This window comes from Neltuma alba, unplaced genomic scaffold (genome assembly GCF_004799145.2).
Source record: "Neltuma alba isolate B1F8T4 unplaced genomic scaffold, ASM479914v2 tig00012692_pilon, whole genome shotgun sequence".
Classification (NCBI taxonomy): Eukaryota; Viridiplantae; Streptophyta; class Magnoliopsida; order Fabales; family Fabaceae; genus Neltuma; species Neltuma alba.
Genome location: NW_021637119.1, coordinates 17,666 through 35,510, shown reverse-complemented (window position 1 = coordinate 35,510; position 17,845 = coordinate 17,666). Strand labels below are relative to the sequence as shown.

The 17,845-nt window shown below is 35.5% G+C and overlaps 2 pseudogenes; one reads left to right on the top strand and one right to left on the bottom strand.

The window, feature by feature from the left end:
- The first annotated feature begins 419 nt into the window (after nt 1-419).
- Nucleotides 420-1,879, top strand: LOC114729884 (cyclin-D5-1-like; annotated as a pseudogene).
- Nucleotides 1,880-3,917: 2,038 nt separating this feature from the next.
- LOC114729885 (calcium-transporting ATPase 2, plasma membrane-type-like) lies at nt 3,918-7,794 on the bottom strand (annotated as a pseudogene).
- Between the last annotated feature and the right edge of the window lie 10,051 nt (nt 7,795-17,845).

Sequence of the window (17,845 nt, the reverse complement as noted above, 5' to 3'; positions counted from 1 at the left end):
GCAGGACTGAAATTAGATTATTCTGGACTTGTAGCGAGAAACCAAATGAAACGGGCAATAAAACTAAAAATTAAAAGCATAAATGTGTGGTTAAAAAATAATAAAATCAGTGAAGATGATGAAGGGTATGACCAAAGTGAAAGGGCTTTGAATTAGAAGGGACAAAACTTCCCATCCAACAGCTGTCCTTAGCACCAAAAGCGGAATTGCACGCACCTGACCACTTCCTCTTCCACTCCGAATGAATCTCCCAACATAAACATATTGAGATTATTTGGGATTCGGATCATCCGCTGTAAGTCTGTATAAATCCCATAACCCCCTCTCTAACCGCTAATTATAATTCCTTTCCCTCCTTTTGGCGGCACCAACATCGCCATTTCCCTCTCAATCTTCTCCTCTTTTCTCTCACACTCTCTCTCACTAACGCTCCTGTATTTAGCGGTTAGATTCCATGAAGTGAACAATCTCATTCACTTTCTCTGATATATATGCACGTGCTAAGGTGAGAAACCAGAACAATGGCGACCTCTGCCTCTTCGTTTTCTTTCTCTAGCCTTTTGTGTGAAGAAGATGAAGCTAGCATTTTGAAGGTTGGTGATGAGAATTCTGGCATGGACTGGATGAACCCATGTTCTGTTTTCGAGGATGAAGAGGAGTACATTGAGATTTTGTTTAAAAGAGAAATGGGGTTTGCACCCCCAAGTGATGATTGCTCAACAAGTGCTGCTAAATGTCTCAAGAGTGCTCGTGTGGGTGCCATTGACTGGATTTTCAACGTTAGTTTCCGTCAGCCAACCCAGCCATTTTCTTGATTTTTCTTGTTTTGAAAAATCCCTGCTTTTCCCCCCCTTGAATTGATGGAGAACTTCTTTCTTTTGCTTTGATTCAGACAGGGGCGAAATTTGGGTTTAAATCTCACACCATTTACTTATCAGTGACTTATTTCGATCAATTCCTTTCAAGGCGATCCATTGATGTGAGAAATCGAGTTTCCCTGATGATTTCATATTGCTTTTGGTTTTTTTGAATTACACTTTTGATTTGCTTCTGTTATTTCTAATGTAGGAAGCGAAAGATTGGGCCTTTCAATTATTATCGATGGCATGTTTATCTTTGGCAGCGAAAATGGAAGAGCAAAACGTACCAACTCTATCTGAATTACCGGGAAAAGAATATTGCTTTGAGAATAAAGTGATTAGGAAAATGGAATTACTAATTTTGGATTCCTTGGGATGGAAAATGGGATCCGTGACTCCTTTTGCATATCTGCAGTACTTGGTCAAGAAATTTTCCTTGGAATCCAAGCCAGAAGCAATAATCTCAAGAGCTGTAGGCCATATTATGGCAATCGTGAAAGGTAATTCATCTTCACAATGTACACTGAATAAAATCCCTTAACAGATAGTATAACTGATTTTTGTTCCACGCAGATATTAGTTTAACAGATCATCGTCCATCTGTTATTGCTTCTGCTGCCATATTAGCAGCTTCTGACGCTACATTGACGAGACACAGTGTGGATCTTTGTTTAAGCTCGATATCCTGGGGGTCCCTAGAAAGTGTGAGTTTGATTGATTTTCTTTTTGCTTCCAATCTTTGTTATTTAGATAAAACAATTGGAGGAACAGAACACAGTTTGATGGAATTTTCTTTAATGTTATCCAACAGGAACTTGTATTTTCCTGTTACAATCTAATGCAGGAAATAGAGAGAAGGAAAATTAAGACTCCTGACTCAAATTTGTTGTCAACACATTCCAGCTTCACAGATGTTTTGGAGAATGCCTCTGTTCTTTTCTTCTGGGACCAAGAGAAAACTCACTTTCCTAGAAAGCGGAACTGAAAGCTATCCTGAACAAAAGATACATCGACCTTAGTTATAGGAAGATTAATTGTTTTTTACTGATTGGATTATATGATCTTTTTTCCACTGAAGATTTTATTCTTTCATAGTTCATAGGTCTGCTAATGAGTGCCAACCACCAGTTCGTGGAATGATTTGGTATTTGATCATTGGGGTTTTATTTTCCACATACCCTACTAAAGTGTCAACCAGTGACAACCATGACAGAGGAAAAGAAGGTAAATAAATAAAGAAAAAAAAAGAAGAAGAGCAGATAGAATTAGCCTACCGTAAGAGGGAAGAATGAAGGTGACTAAAAGTCCAAGAGCCATATGAGCTGTTTGAAGGCTATTTTTCCACTGTGATGCAGGGCAGTGTTTGTTTTCTTGAATTGCTTATTGCCACTTTTTCAACCGCATTTATTATTTATTTATTTTTGGCCTAAGCATGTAAGCCATGGTAGGACTGGGGCAATCCTGCCCTATGAGAGGGAGATTGTGATGTCTTTGAAAAGGCTGAAAGCCAGGAAGGAAGAATGAGGCGTTAGGGTTTGATTGATTTGCTGTATCTGAGAAGCACTTGGGGCGGGGCCATTAAAGAAGCTTGTAAAGTTGAGTGTGATTTTGCTTGCTTGGGAAGTGAGAGGACCTTTTTTGAACAGGGCCGAGAAACTTTGCTTAAACTGTTTTTCTGTACCTTGATTATTGATGCATTAATTTACTATAGCCCTGAAAATGGTAAATCCTCAGTACAGTGCATTGGTAGTAATTAAAATCCTTGATAATGTATCACAAATCAGACGATCAAACTAGGCAATCTGACAGCTCACTTTGTACATGTTTTGGTTGCCACCCACCTTCAGAGAAATGTTCTATTCTCCTTTTTTTACTCCTTAAGTTTATGCATTCTAACATTATATGCCATTGTCACCCTCACTTTCCATCTTTCACACACAACATTTCTGTACGTATGTATTATATGTGGACAAATCAAGAGACATCCCTATATCTAGTAGATAACACGATGAGCTGAGATTGCTATTTGCTAAACTAAAGTAGGGAGTAGGGCCCAGTTTATCACCATGAAATTAGAGATACGGAGGATGAGATTCATAAGAGGGTTGTGTCAGAATCCACATGCTCTTGTAGGGAGGATGAATATGCAGAGAGTCATCCAGTCTGGCCCCAACCTTGTATTATGGTGTAAACAAATTACCGTGACCAGCTTATTGTTCCCTTCCTAACTGGTTCACATGCACATTTCTATTACCGACCCAGATTCTTTCGTCCTCCACATTTCTTGGTTAAAAAAGCTGTACTTGTTGATATCCAATTATTCATAGTGTGGTTATACTGACCCAGACTGACAGATAACTAGGATTTCCAAGGTAAACGTAAAACAGGATTCACATGTTCAATGATAAGGTGATAATAATTTAGGATCGCAGTTAGTTTCACCGACTAATGCCTGCACCATATATGCAGAAGAAAATGGCGTGCAATAGTAAGGGTCTCCTTAGTTCAGCAATATGGCCAATGAAAAGGACAATGGCAATAGAAGTGAGTTTGGCTAGTTGCGTTGAAGTTCAAATTTTGCTTCCGTATGCATAACTGTCAGGCAGAGGGGTTGCAGAGGTGTTTGTTGGACCACAATATGTTCACTATCGTACGACTAAAGGGTTTTGTTCTTATGTATTCCACAGGGAAAACGTTCTTGTGTTCTTTTCTGTTTAGCTTCTTTTGATTGGACAAGAAATTATTTGTCTGGCTCAAAACTAAATGCCAAGAACGATAAAGGGGGAGGGACCAAATTAATACTCTTACGTTGCCACATTTGGTTGTGCATTGGGTGGGAATCGTCCTACGTCTCCCGCGGTTCCAAACAGAGACTGTTTTCCATTTGGACACAATCATACACCATCATGTGTGTCTGTACCAGTGACTCTTATCACTAAGAAAAAATGCATTAGATAAAATGGGTAAGTGATGGTTTCACAGTGACTTGATTACTAACATGCTAAATTTACCAACAAAGCTTAGAGAGAATATACAACTGTGATTCATAGGGATGGTTCAGACAGGGATCTTCTTTAAGTGAGCAGCAATGGGCATGCCTAAATATCCAATGGAAACGCTAAACAACCAGTAGATGGGAGCAAGGGGTGTGGTGTTAGCGTAGGTTCCTAAATACTCAACTATTATTATTTGAAACAAAACAGTGACACTTATGACAGCCACGAAAACATGATTATCCAATATGCCCTTAAAAACATCTATTTCCTCCATCTCGCGTGAGCTTATCTCGTTGAAAACCTGCAGATGCCAAAACCGGCACGTGATATCAAATGCTTCAGTTTAATGTTCTTCCTTCCATATTCAAATGAGATAGATGAATTACCTGACAGAAGACAAATGTGTTGAAAATAAGTGTGTTTAACAAGATATCAGAATCTGGACCCTTCATTCCAAAGATCCATTTCCCTTCGGCCTGGAGAATCCATATCACTAGGACTTGATATAGAGATTGGCCTAAGATATTCCTCCACATAACATTGCTGATGAAACTTCCCCGCCTTCCCACTGGTGAACGTTTCATTAGTTCGTCGTCGTTTGGAGGTTCAGTTGCCAGGGCAAGTGCTCCAAGTGTGTCCATTATCATGTTCACCCACAATAATTGAACTGCCGTAAGAGGTGCACTTCCTGAACAAGGAAACTCATTAATTACGATCATAGGATTTAGAAAGAAGGAATTGAAGCGGGATGTTAAGCTCATAAAGTGAGGTGAACTAGTGAGGTTGGTTCTCATACCTGTTGTGCATGCTGAACTGAAGTTCACTAGTAAGGCAACCACGTTAACTGTCAGCTGAAACTGGACAAATTTTTGAATGTTTATGTAAACTGAACGTCCCCATTTTGCCACTGTCACTATAGTAGAGAAATTATCATCCAGAATTATGACATCAGCGCTTTCTTTAGCAACCTGTTCACAAATCACATTGTTATTGTCACCACTTGTTATGGGCTTTTCCTTTCTCTTTAACGCTATCTTGTACTTATTTAAACCATGCAATGTTTGGTTTGGACTCACCTCAGTTCCAGCAATGCCCATTGCAAGTCCAATGTCTGCTTCATGAAGGGCAGGGGCGTCGTTCGTTCCATCACCAGTTACAGCCACAACTTCTCCAAACGTAGTACGCAGTTGTTTCACTAAAGTATGCTTATCTAGTGGTGAGGATCTGGCCATAACCTGGAAAACAAATTGCACTTTGTGTTATTGAAAACATCAATAATGTTGATGGTTCATAAGTATTGAAGCAATCATATGAATCACCTGAATTTTGGGAATTAGTTCAAACATTTCCTCCTGAGTCTTCTCTCTGAAATCTGGGCCTTCTATTGCTATGCCATCGTCTGTTAAAATCCCACATTCTTTGGCTATAGCCTTTGCAGTATTAATATTGTCACCTGTGACCATTCTTACTCTTATTCCTGCTGAGCGACAGATTGCAACAGATTCCCTAACACCAGGACGAACAGGATCCTTGATACCAATGATTCCTATACAAGTATATCCAGAAATAGGAATGGGATCTTCAGCAGAGAACCCATTTTCCAATTCCACATAGGCAAGGCATAGAGTTCTAAGTGCCTCACAAGCAAATGAGTGGATTGTTTCTTTAAGATAATCACTTTTCTCTGCATCAAGGGGTACGACCTCTCCGTTTGAATTGATCACTTTGTCACAAGCAGCTAGAACGATCTCAGAAGCACCTTTACAATGAGCTCGAAAATTTCCTTCAGGCAACTCCACAACTACACCCATCCTTTTCTTTTCTGAGTTGAATGGCTCAACTTTCACAATCTTACATGCTTTTCTCTCTTTCTGAAAATCCCCACCTTGTGACAGCCCATACTCCAATATTGCAGCTTCTGTAGGCGTCCCCAGGATCTCACGTTTCCTTTTGCTTTTTCTTTTAGTCACAACCTCTCCTCCAGTATTATTAAATATCGACTCTAGTAACAATTTCATAGCAAATCTGGTAACTCAGAGCGAAAACTAGAAGAATCCTTCTCCTCATTGGTCAGTTCCTTGATGTTCATACAAATGCATGTTTTGACGACAGTCATGCGGTTGGTCGTCAACGTTCCTGTCTTGTCACTACATATACTTGTCGCTGAACCCATGGTCTCGCAGGCAGCCAAATGTCGAACAAGGGCTTTGTCGTTCATCATTTTCTTCATAGCAAACGCAAGGCTCAGCGTCACAGCTAATGGCAACCCTTCAGGGACAGCAACGACAACGATTGTAACTGCAACGGCGAAGAATTCCAACATCTCCATGGCGTCGTCCCCAGACACAGTCCAAAATCTTCCTTCATGTCGTCGACGTGCCATAAGTCCCTTCATCAAAACTACAAAAGTAAGAACCGCGAAGAATAGGCCTATCTTCCCTATGATAGTGGCCACTCCATTCAGTTTCACCTGCAATGGCGTTTCATCGTCTCCACCTTCACTCAATGTAGCCATTAATTTACCCCATTGAGTTCTCATTCCTACAGTTGTGACCAACATCTTGCAGGATCCATCTTGAACCTTAGTTCCAGAGAGAAGAAATGGATTCTGGGAATTCACCATCACTGGCTCGCTCTCTCCAGTTAAACTTGACTCGTCGATCAACACGGAGAATCCTGAAACAAAGAGTCCATCTGTGGGGACTTGATCTCCTATAGCAAGATGCACAATGTCGCCGGGAACTAAATCATATATCGACATTTTTTTCCTATACCCATTTCTTGTGACCTGCATGGCAATCTTTTTTTTTCTCCTTGTCTAAATCCCTGAACTGTAATGATTGGCGATAATCACTTGTCGCTGTCACAAACACGACCAGAAGGATACTTACGACGATTCCTAGGCCATCGTGAGCTCCTCTGGGCCATCCTTCTGTCGCTATTCCAATGACGAGAGACACAAGAGCACACACGCCTAGGATCATTAGCGTCATGTCTTGAAGGGCTTCGAAAACAAAAACCCAGAAACTACGGGCTTCGCTCTCGATGAATTTGTTGATTCCGTAAATTTCTTGTCTCTTGATAAGTTGGTCGGAGTCATTGCTAATACCATCAGTGGTTGAGGTAGAAAGCTTTTCTGAGATACCATCAACCCCACCATGATATTTTAGCTTCTTTATGTCGTGTCTTTCAACAATAGACTCCAATTCATCCGCACAGATCTGAAAGCCTGCTTCTCTAATTTCTTCAGGTACTTTGTAATCACTTGGTTGCACACCTGCAGGCGTAATTGCAAGTAATGAAATTTGTTTTATGAATATATGCATCTCTCTGTGAAACTCTCTCAACCTGCAGTATAAGCTTAAGTCAAGCTGAAGATATCTACTCACCTTGGATAAATTGAAATGCAGCTTTGGAAACCAAAACAGCAACCCTCAATTTCTCCTACATTGAGTGGAAACTGACTTATTTAGAAAAATTACATTGACATGTAACATTCCATTTCTATATGTTGTTTTCATTTGAGGGGAAAAAAGCGGGGGGAACAAATTCTCTGTGAGCATTTTCGAGTGTTAAATAGATCTTTAAGTTTTGATAGTTATCTCGATTAGCATGTAGAAGCCATTAAGCTAGGTTCAGAGTCGTTGAACTTATTCGCAGTCGTCCATAGAACACAAAAAACAACATGACAATCACAAAAACAAGAAATCATGCGTGTGTTTACCGATAGATACGAATCTTCTGGCTTACGGAATAAGAAATACCTGATTGGTGCGACGCATGGCAGCGGCTTCGCCTCGCTTGGAGAGATTAGCAGTGAAGCGAAACCTCCTTTTGGGATTCTTAACAATCCCACAGAGTTTTCTCCAATTCTGAAGAACCTCTTCAGATGAGTTCTTGGACTTCACTTCAAAGTTTTCTTGTAAATAAGTCTCCATCGTCCAATGCCGTATGCTCTAACTCTGATGCCTCCTATCCTACAAGAATGAAGAAATTAAGGTGGAGATTCTGTGATTCTCACTTCTCAGTCTCCTTTGTTTCTGGGCTTGATATGCTCATTGTGCCACAGGTTGGTTTCTTTGCAGTAAACTGCATCACAAGCAAAAAATGTAGCGTCATTGGGAACAAAAGCGGGGAGCTTGAAGTCCCATTTGCCAGAAAATGGAAGAGAGTGTGATCCGAATCTGTAAAAGGAAGACGAGGAAGAAACAGAGGAGAGGAAAACGAGGGAGGCTCCGAAATTTGGGCGGGTTCAAGAACAAGGGATGTGTGTTTTTGGGGAACGACATTTACGGATTGGGCGGGTTCAACGGCTACCCCTGAAATTGAATGCCATTTGTGGCTGTTAAGGCGTCTTGGAAGTTACTACTCGGAATATGAGAGAACATCAAAACAAGCAAACCAATTTTTATTTCTTTTTTTGGGGACTTGTAAAATGCTAAGGATTTTTGTTGGATATATTATGTTAGTTGTTATGAGAAATAAAAAGTTATGAACTTTAACGAGTTTTAGTCTCTTGCTCTATATTAATTTTGTCTTTTTTCATACAAAGTAATAATAACTCCCATTGTTTACACTCCTATTTTCATGTTCTAAATGTTTCTTTACATTTTTATTTATATGTTATTTTATAAAAATTACGTAGCTATTAATATTTTTCTAACAATACTCTTGATATTAATATAACTATATCTATATGGAGAGAGTCAGAGAGATTACATGAGATAGGTAAGATTGGTATAGGCTTTTGTTTGGATTAACATTTAAAATCATTTATAAACATATTTCAGGTAAGTCGAAATAAAAACTATTTTTATATACTTATTTCGTATTTCATAAATCATCATTAAAAAGTTGGTTATAAAACATTCCTAATAGGCTCATAGTTAATTAATGCCGGACAATATGAGAAAGATGAGATCATTTAAAAAAAAACATCAATTAATTTTAACCAATCCTTTCTATGTTAATGAATTAGTTAAAAATGATTTTATATAAAACTTAAAGGATTGCCATAAATGGAACCTTAGAGCATGTTTGGTTCAATTCTATGAAAGAAGATTACATGTAATCTTGATGCAAAGACCCAATTTAAATGTTTGGTTGGACTTATATAATGTAAAGAGGATTACATTTTCTAATGTTGATTACATCAAATGGGTGCATCATAATTACACTGCTAGGACTCATGAATGAGTAGGGCTGAGCAATGGGCGGGATGGGCTAACCCGAAAGTTAGCCCATAACCCGCCCATTTATTTATAAATGGGCATGGGCTAACCCATAACCCGGTAGTAGCCCATTTAGCCCGTATTAAATGGGTTACGGGGCAGTCCGTTTGGGCTAACCGCGTTACGGGGTAACCCATTTATTTTTTTTAAATTTTTAAATTTTTTTCAGTATAGTTATTTTTTATATGTAACCTTATGAAGCTGTCAATAAATTTTGCATGCCAAATAGCAAATCAAATATGAAATAACATCAATCATATTCAATCACACAACCTCACTTAGATTTGCAAACAATCAAAGTATGATAAAATCATAAAAGTAGTCACCAATCATAAAGTCTTATAAACATTGAAAGTTCCAACTTTCACCTAAATGATAAAATAAAAGCTTAGACAAGCATGAAGGTTTGATAAAAGATGAATGAGAAACAATATCATCAATTAAATGAAAAATAAAAATATTTTTTAAAAAATAAAACTTAAACGGGCGGGTATGGGCAGCCCAATACCTTGCCCATAGCCCAACCCGTTTAATGGGCTACCCTGCCCATTTAAGCCCGCCCGTTTATAATCTCTTATTTGGGCTAATTGGGCAGGCTTAAATGGGCAAAAATTTCATGGGTCATGGGCGGGCTAGCGGGTAATGGGTTTGTTGCTCACCCCTATGAATGAGGATGCAAACCTCTAGTAATCAATTAGAAAATACATTATTGCCCTTATAATTTACAAATTTGACAAGACTGAACCCACATTGAATCAAGTGGAAACCCTTGCCCGCCTACTTATTCCCTCCTCATTGCTGCCGTTGTGAACTACGAACAGAAGGTCCCTGTTGCTACATCAGAGGTGCTTCATCATCGTGTTAGAGACTTGACCACTGGTAAATGGTAAGCATCTTTCAACTTACTAGTAAATTTATACATTTATATATTTATTTATTAGCTTATAAATTATATTCAATTTATTGGTTCTTATAAGTATGTATTTATATCTGTATGTGTTTGTATATAAGTATAATACATATATAGAGACAATTTTAATTATGAAATTTAAATTATACTTTAATTTATTATATATATGAATAAGGGGTACTTTTATCTATTATTTTATTGTTATATATGTGGATAGGGTTAGTATGTTTCTTGGGTGAAAAATAAAAATTTTTAATTCATTATAAATATATATGTGTATATAAGGGTAATTTTGTCTTTTGATATATTATTTTTACTTATTCCCATCTTGTTTGTAATCTAACCAAACATTTTTATAACTATGTATCATCTTTTCTTAGTAGTGTACCAAACAAACTTACGTGATTATCATTACATTACATTTCATTAGAATGTATTACATTGCATTACATTCTCTTAGATTCAGTGAACCAAACGGGTCATTAATGTTATGAGCCCAAATTAGGAAATTTTATAAATATTATGGGGTTTATAAGTTCAAAAAGTCCTCCTTCCTAATAAGTTAGTTTTTTGGGATTATGCTCTTTCAGTCTTCCTTTAGATTTATGCTCATCAAGTTAGTGCTCTCATCGAAAGTCAACCAACTGGAGATGGCAACCTGCAAAGAATTCTAACTAGTAAAAAGACTAAACGAAGTGCCGTAGAGTGGAACTACCAGGAATGTCCTCTCTTGAGAGAGATGCTCTGTTATGAGTTGATGTGGTGGAGGCTTATACCCATCACACGCAGGAATCAGAAAAACGGGTTGCTTGTTTAGTTTGTATTTTTTTTATTTATGTTTATGAAATTATTTAAGAGAAGAGTCAAGGGAGACAATGTTTTTCAGTCCAAAAAAAAGGAGCCAGTATGTTTTGCAGGTGTCAGCTCAAAAACTAGATGATTATTGAAACGTTCTACTAAATAATATGAACAATTAAATGAGAATAAAATATAAAATTAATAAGTAAATATGTCTTATAAAAACATATTTCACAGTTCTCTGTTATAAAAACCAACGGAGGGAATAGTAAATAGAGTGCATGTGTTGGAGATGTCTAAAAGAATTTATTTTAATATTACTATTACCTTCGATCCTAATGACAAAACTTTGTTTATATTTTACAAATGAAGTCTTATAATTAAAATTAGAGGTACTATATTTTAAAATTTTTGGTGTCTTTATTATTAAAAAGTTCCATTTAATTTACTACAGTCTTATTTAATAAATTTTGAAGATAATTTTTCGTTATTGCTAATGCCATACGGGGCATGTATTTTTGCCTCTACCCCATTTTATTTCTGTTACCCTAAAAGTTACGAAGAAGATTGGGTCATTGGATGAAAACCGGGGCCGTTTGATAATTGGGCTTTAGAAAGAGTTAAACTTTTATCTGCCCATTCATCAATTGGGCAGAATTTAGTTTTGAAAGGGCTCAATTCTCTGCCTTTTTAAGCTTTTGTTCAAAAAAGACATATTTTAACCAACAAGAATTGACCTAATTGTTAAGGAAGAGCTTCCTAGCCTACAATGTACTCTCTTGTGAATTGCAATCACTTTGCCCAAAAAAAAAAGAAAAAGGAAGCATATTTTCTTGTGAATTGCAAGCACTTTAGACAATAAATCGTCTTATTTATATCTTTAAGTGATACAATTTTGGATATAGTTTATATTTACTATTGATAATCATGTATGGGTAAAATTCTGTCACATGAGATTCACTCACAAAATGAAGCCTCAACCACCACCATAGTTTAGAATTTAAATAATGTGGAGCTTGATATGGTTCTCAGGGATTCGACTCGTTGCAACCTCATCCTCATGTCTTAATTTTTCTAAATTATCTCATTTAATCATTTGAGTTAAAACTACATGAAAATTGCTTTATCATGTGCTTCCAGTATGAATCCTAACCGTCTCTTGTTTGCTAGTTATTTTACTTTTCGCATGAGATAACAGTATGCTGTGCTGGGCCATTTTATGGGTACTTGTGTCGGGGTAAATTAAGGTAAAATCTGAGCCACTCGTACGTACACACAGTTATCAAGTTTAACCTACTTATTCTTAAAAAACCAAAAAAGAAAAAAGAAAAAGAAAGGTCTGACCTACTTGAATTGATCTGATCTGATATTTTGCCCCCAAATATTTGATTCGATATTGTGATTAGACACAAATTGAGATGCCGATTGCTTTGAAGAGGAAGTGGTAGCAAGTTATTGGGAGATACTTGCAACGGGTAATCACTATCAGCTATCAACATTTGTGGGTGAAATTTGTCCTCAAGCTAATCTAAATGTACGACAAGACCCCCACATTTGGGAATCTTTTCCACACTGCCCCTGCATTTTCACCCTCACTTTCAGCTTTCGTCTCTTTCTCATCCAGTTACTATTGTTTACATTTTCATCAGGGTTTATTATTGAAAAAATAGCAATAACAAAAAAAACCGCAGAAATAAAAAGATTATAAATAAGGACCTATAATAATATTAGTATGGGTTTTTACAATAACAGTATGAGTTTTGGCAATAATTTTTGTAAACTCATCCATGTGTGTAATTTTTTTATTTTAACGGTTTTTTTTGTTATTTTTTCTTTATTATTCATCAATACATGTATAAATTTTCCCGTGTATCAAACTTACTCATGTCACATAAATAGTGTGGCTTTGTCAAATTTATTTTATATTATATACAAAAAGATACATAGAGAATACAGATCGGATATTGAAATTAAAGTAAATTAAAGGCATAACATATTCCACACTGCCCCTGCATTTTCACCCTCATTTTCAGCTTTCGTCTCTTTCTCAATCCAATTACTATTGTTTATATTTTCATCAGGGTTTATTATTGGAAAAATAGCAACAATAAAAAAACCACCGAAATAAAAAAAAATATAAATAAAGACCTATAATAACATTAGTATAGGTTTTCCCGACAATAATATGAGTTTTGATAATAATTTTTGTAAACTGATTTCTGTGTGTAATTTTTTTTATTTTGATGGTCCTTTTTTGTCATTTTTTCTTTATTATTCATCAATACATGTATAAATTTTCCCGTGTATCAAACTTACTCATATCACATAAATAGTGTGGCTTTGTCAAATTTATTTTATATTATATACAAAAAGATATATAGAGAATACAGATCGGATATTGAAATTAAAGTAAATTAAAGGCATAACATATTCCCCAATAATCAAGATCTTAACTTGCTGGACATGCGCTTTGTCACAGTGGTGGAATCTTAAAACTCGAAAACGTAGGCGAACGGAATTGCGAGTCGCGTCCGATTCTCGTACGCACAAAACAAAACAAGGTTACTTATGATCGTGAAATTCTCTCAATCGTGATTAGTTGTCGGTTTGTAAGCAAGTTGCTAATTGATTATGACCCTTAATTAATCATCACTTCTTTCAAAAACTAGATGAGCTTGCTGGCCAGTTAGTCAATTATACATATGTGAAGAAAAATAACGGCTGGGGAATCTTAAATGTGAAACCAAATCAAAAAGATATCGTGACTTTGAAACGTGGGACACCAAAGATAATGTAAATAATGACTTAGATGGGACAAAAGGGAACTGGGAGGGCGAAAGGCGTCAGAAAATAGATGAACATACAGCAAATAGGGAGTCAGCGCCAGATGGGTGCCAAGCTAGATTCCAAGAAACAGAAGAAATTAAAGAGGATTAATTAGGGTTCATTACATACATAGGGCAAGCAATAAGGAAGAAGTGGATAAGAATATTGCCGCGTTTGTCTTTGAGAGTGACGTTCCCATGCTTCTAGTTCTTGCCCTTCCTCCTTCACGTGCCGCCTCAAATTCTCACCCCCCTTTTAATTGGGAGAATTACAATCAACTCCCAGATAAGAAAAATAATTACTAATAAATTTTAATAACAATCTAAACAGTCGGTTCTAAAATAGGTAATAGTAATTTTTTAGACTTGTTTTGTAATTATTTTTTTTCTTGAGATCTGATTGCAATTCTCCTTCTTTTTATTTTTCAACTCAGAATATGGGCTCATTTGGGCTGGCCCGTGATGAGATGAAATGAACATGGGCCCAATAAGTGATAGCTTGTTTGTTAGTTCATTCTAATATCTTGATTTTTTAAATAGGTTAAATGAGTCGTCTCAGCAAACTCATGCATCAACTTTATTATTTGCATAAATAAATTATAAATATTTTTAAAGTAAATTAAAAAAATGTCCTGGTATAACAAATAATTCATTATTTCAAATTGGTGAGTGGCGATTTCTTTATCAGTGCATAACATGCGTCCTGAACTGGTCTACTGGTCTTCTAACTAGTACTCCTCCGGTCCTAAATGTAAGCCTCTTATACACTCTAGTATAAGGGTCTTACATTTACGACCGGAGGAGTATCAATTATATAAGCTTAATTATTACCTTTTAACATTATAAGAAAATTTAAAATGGGAGTGAAACAAGTGATTAAAAATAGAAGTGATCCGTATCAATATCATCATTATTTATATACTACCAAAAAAATATTACCACTGTAAAATCAAATTATATATATGTATATAACAAACTAAAGTATCAACAATCAGCAAATCATGAATATAACTATTTATTTTGTAGATTTCAGGTAATGGATGGGAAGATCTATTCAGCACAATTGCAAGCTTAATGATTATTTAATATTTTAACCTTCATATGATGTTTTTATTGTGAATTCAGATGTAAACCAGCGCAGGTCACAAGGTTGGTTTAAAAGACGAATGCATAAAATAAAGAAATATTAAATAACGCGGCGCATTAAAAACTTGAATTTTCTTAAGGTGTGCATTATGAGATTGTTTAAAAAAATAAAAACAATTATTTAAGTGAAGATGGAATCAACATCGAATCCTATACTACTGTGCAGGTACGTCAGTAACATAAAATAATTTTCTTAGAATCTTTATCGCCAAACAAAAAACTTAGAATATTAAGAGACATTTGATACTAAAATAGAATTGATGACGAGCGTCGATTTTTCTCAGTTAATAATCAATAATAGTTGGTGTGGATTAAATAATGAATGCTACTAAAAAGTTGCCAATTTTCAGAATAAAAAGGGGAAATGGCACAAAAACGACCGCGGAATAAAGAAAATGACAATCAGATCCCAACTTTGTGGAATTATTGAGAAGAACCAAGTTTAGAAAAAGCGATTGGGTGCTTAATAATTTTCAACAAAATTTTTCCAATTTATAAGTATAGTTTTCACCTTTTGAACTTAGTTTGTCCTATTTGTAAACTAAAGACAGGAGTTTTTTCATCTTATTCATAGATCATGTCATTGAATTTTTAGCATTTTTTTTACCTGAATTGAATTTTTAGCATGAGTATAGTGGTTTATCTTTCATTTATTATTGAGTAAGCTGTTACTACCTCCGGTTCTTATTATATCTATAAAAAAAGGTTTTATAATTAAGATTGGAGGTTTTTTTTTTTTAAAAAAATGTATATATGTTATAAGTTTTTAAAGTGAAAGAAAAATTGAAAATAAAGACCTATTCATAGAAAAAGAACCTAAATTGCTGGATGTGAAAGAAAAATCGCATGACCGCAAAAAAGTAAATTGCAAAACATGAAAAATAAATCGCAACTTTGCTATGAATGTTTATCCGCGGTCTTCCCCCTCCAAATATCTTCCTATCTGAACAGTAAAAAACTAATTTCTCAAAGTACTGTCAGACACCGTAGTACGGATCCCTCCTAACAGTGTTTTTTTCCATACACACTGTCCCAAAAATCAAACCTAGTACATAATGTTTAAGGTATCCAAATCCCTTCTACTTGGATCAATACTAGTTGGTTATCTGTAGTCTTTTAAACATTGATACTTCTAGGCAATTTTGCAAATCTGTGGTAAGTAGCCTTTGTATACTCGTAGTCCTTGTGTGTGATTTCCCAGGTAAGAAAGTTTATACGAACCGAATTAAATGAATGAGGAGCGTGTGCCGTGTGATGCTTCTATTTTCTATACTCTTTAGTCACGCCACTCCCAACTGATACTATGCGTCCCTCGACATTTGTGGGTCCAGCCCAACCCCAGGCCATTTTTTAATTTCCCAGCTGACGTGGCTCCTATGCGGATCCTCATTTTTGCAAATATGCTACTAGTATTCACCTTCATAATTCATTTACAAATATTAGCCACAGACTGTTTCTCTCCGCGGGGGGACTAGTTTAGTATTTATTCCCTCCTGCCCTGTTCTCATCTTTTATCTCATTCCTTTTATTTACTCCCTCATTAAATAAGGATATACTTAGAAAAAAAGTCTAATTTTTGCATATTTATTATTTTTAACTATTTTTAATTATTTTTTAACCTCGTAATTTAGTTAATATGATCTTCATACATATTTAATTTACGAGTTCCACAAGATGACTGTCCAGTTTTAAAACAGTAATGAACAATTTATCCACGAATACTAATTCAAATAATTATGTGTCGTTCAAAAATTAATGAAATATTATATGATTAAGGTTCATATATCACTTTGAAATATTTTTTCTCGTGTGTACCCAATACTCTAAAATATTTTGTGATTTATTTAACACATTAAAATATTTTTTCAAATGCATTCAATATTGTAAAAAATAGTGAAAACATTTTTTAGTGCATGTTTGATGTACATACATTTAACAAACGTTTTGAAAGATTAAGGGCAAGGCTAAAATTACTCTTCAAAATGCTCTAAGGGCATAATTGCTCTTAAAAAAATATTTCAATGACAAAATTGTACAACAAAATATTTTAGGATGGTAAACGTATTTAAAAAATACTTTCAAATATTATACAGATTATAAAATATTTTAAGATATTAGATGAAAAAATATTTCGGAATGCTACCCACAACTTATTAACCAAATATTATATGTGATCAAAACGATCCCAGTGTGAATTCCACGAGACTCTGTTGGTTTAATCATTCAGTAACCTTGAACAATACCATCCTTTCCAACTCTTTCTAGAATACATGAGGCATGCTGGTATGTATTATTAATACCTAGTCATATTCATTAATATAATCTTCCGATCCTAAATATAAGACCCTTATACAGTATATTTAGGACTGGAGGAATACTAATTCTGATTTTAATTATAAGATCTTATTTATAGTCTACTAACGAGGTCTTATAATTATAACGGGAAATAATATATTTTAAGTTAAATTCTTATGGTCTTATTGATTGTATTTTTCTGTTTCTCTGATATACTGGTACTTAATTACTAGCATTATATTATAGCACTGCACGCGAGGCTTTCACTGATAAAGGGGCAAATGCATGCATGTGACAAGTCAACCGATAGAAGAAATAAGTTTATGTGACATAATGGTGGACAGTTACGTACTAATTTTTGTAAAAGAAATTAATTGTTATTTTAATATCAAGTGGTGATTCCTGTTGCCTGTACGCTATTCAACGCAATGGTTATGGCATTAAGGCTCTGTTTGGATGCTCCAAAACCATGGTTTCAGAAGCACTTTTCCGCAAAACGAGATAACCTCCTCCACATATTTACTTCGTAATCCGTAAAAGCACTTCTAAAACCATGGTTTGGTTTTTATCCAAACACTCCCTAAGTTAATTATTTAACTCTCAGTTTCGTGCTGCCTAAGTTTCCAAACTACTCCACCTTCCCACCTCAAATCTTTGGTCAATACTCGTAGCTTTATTATTTTTCACCCTTTGAATTTAATGTGCTAATGCGTTTAATTTGATGTCCCTGCGTTCATGTTGGGTATCAACAGTAGAAAAATGGCATTCAAAGAGTTCAGATTGG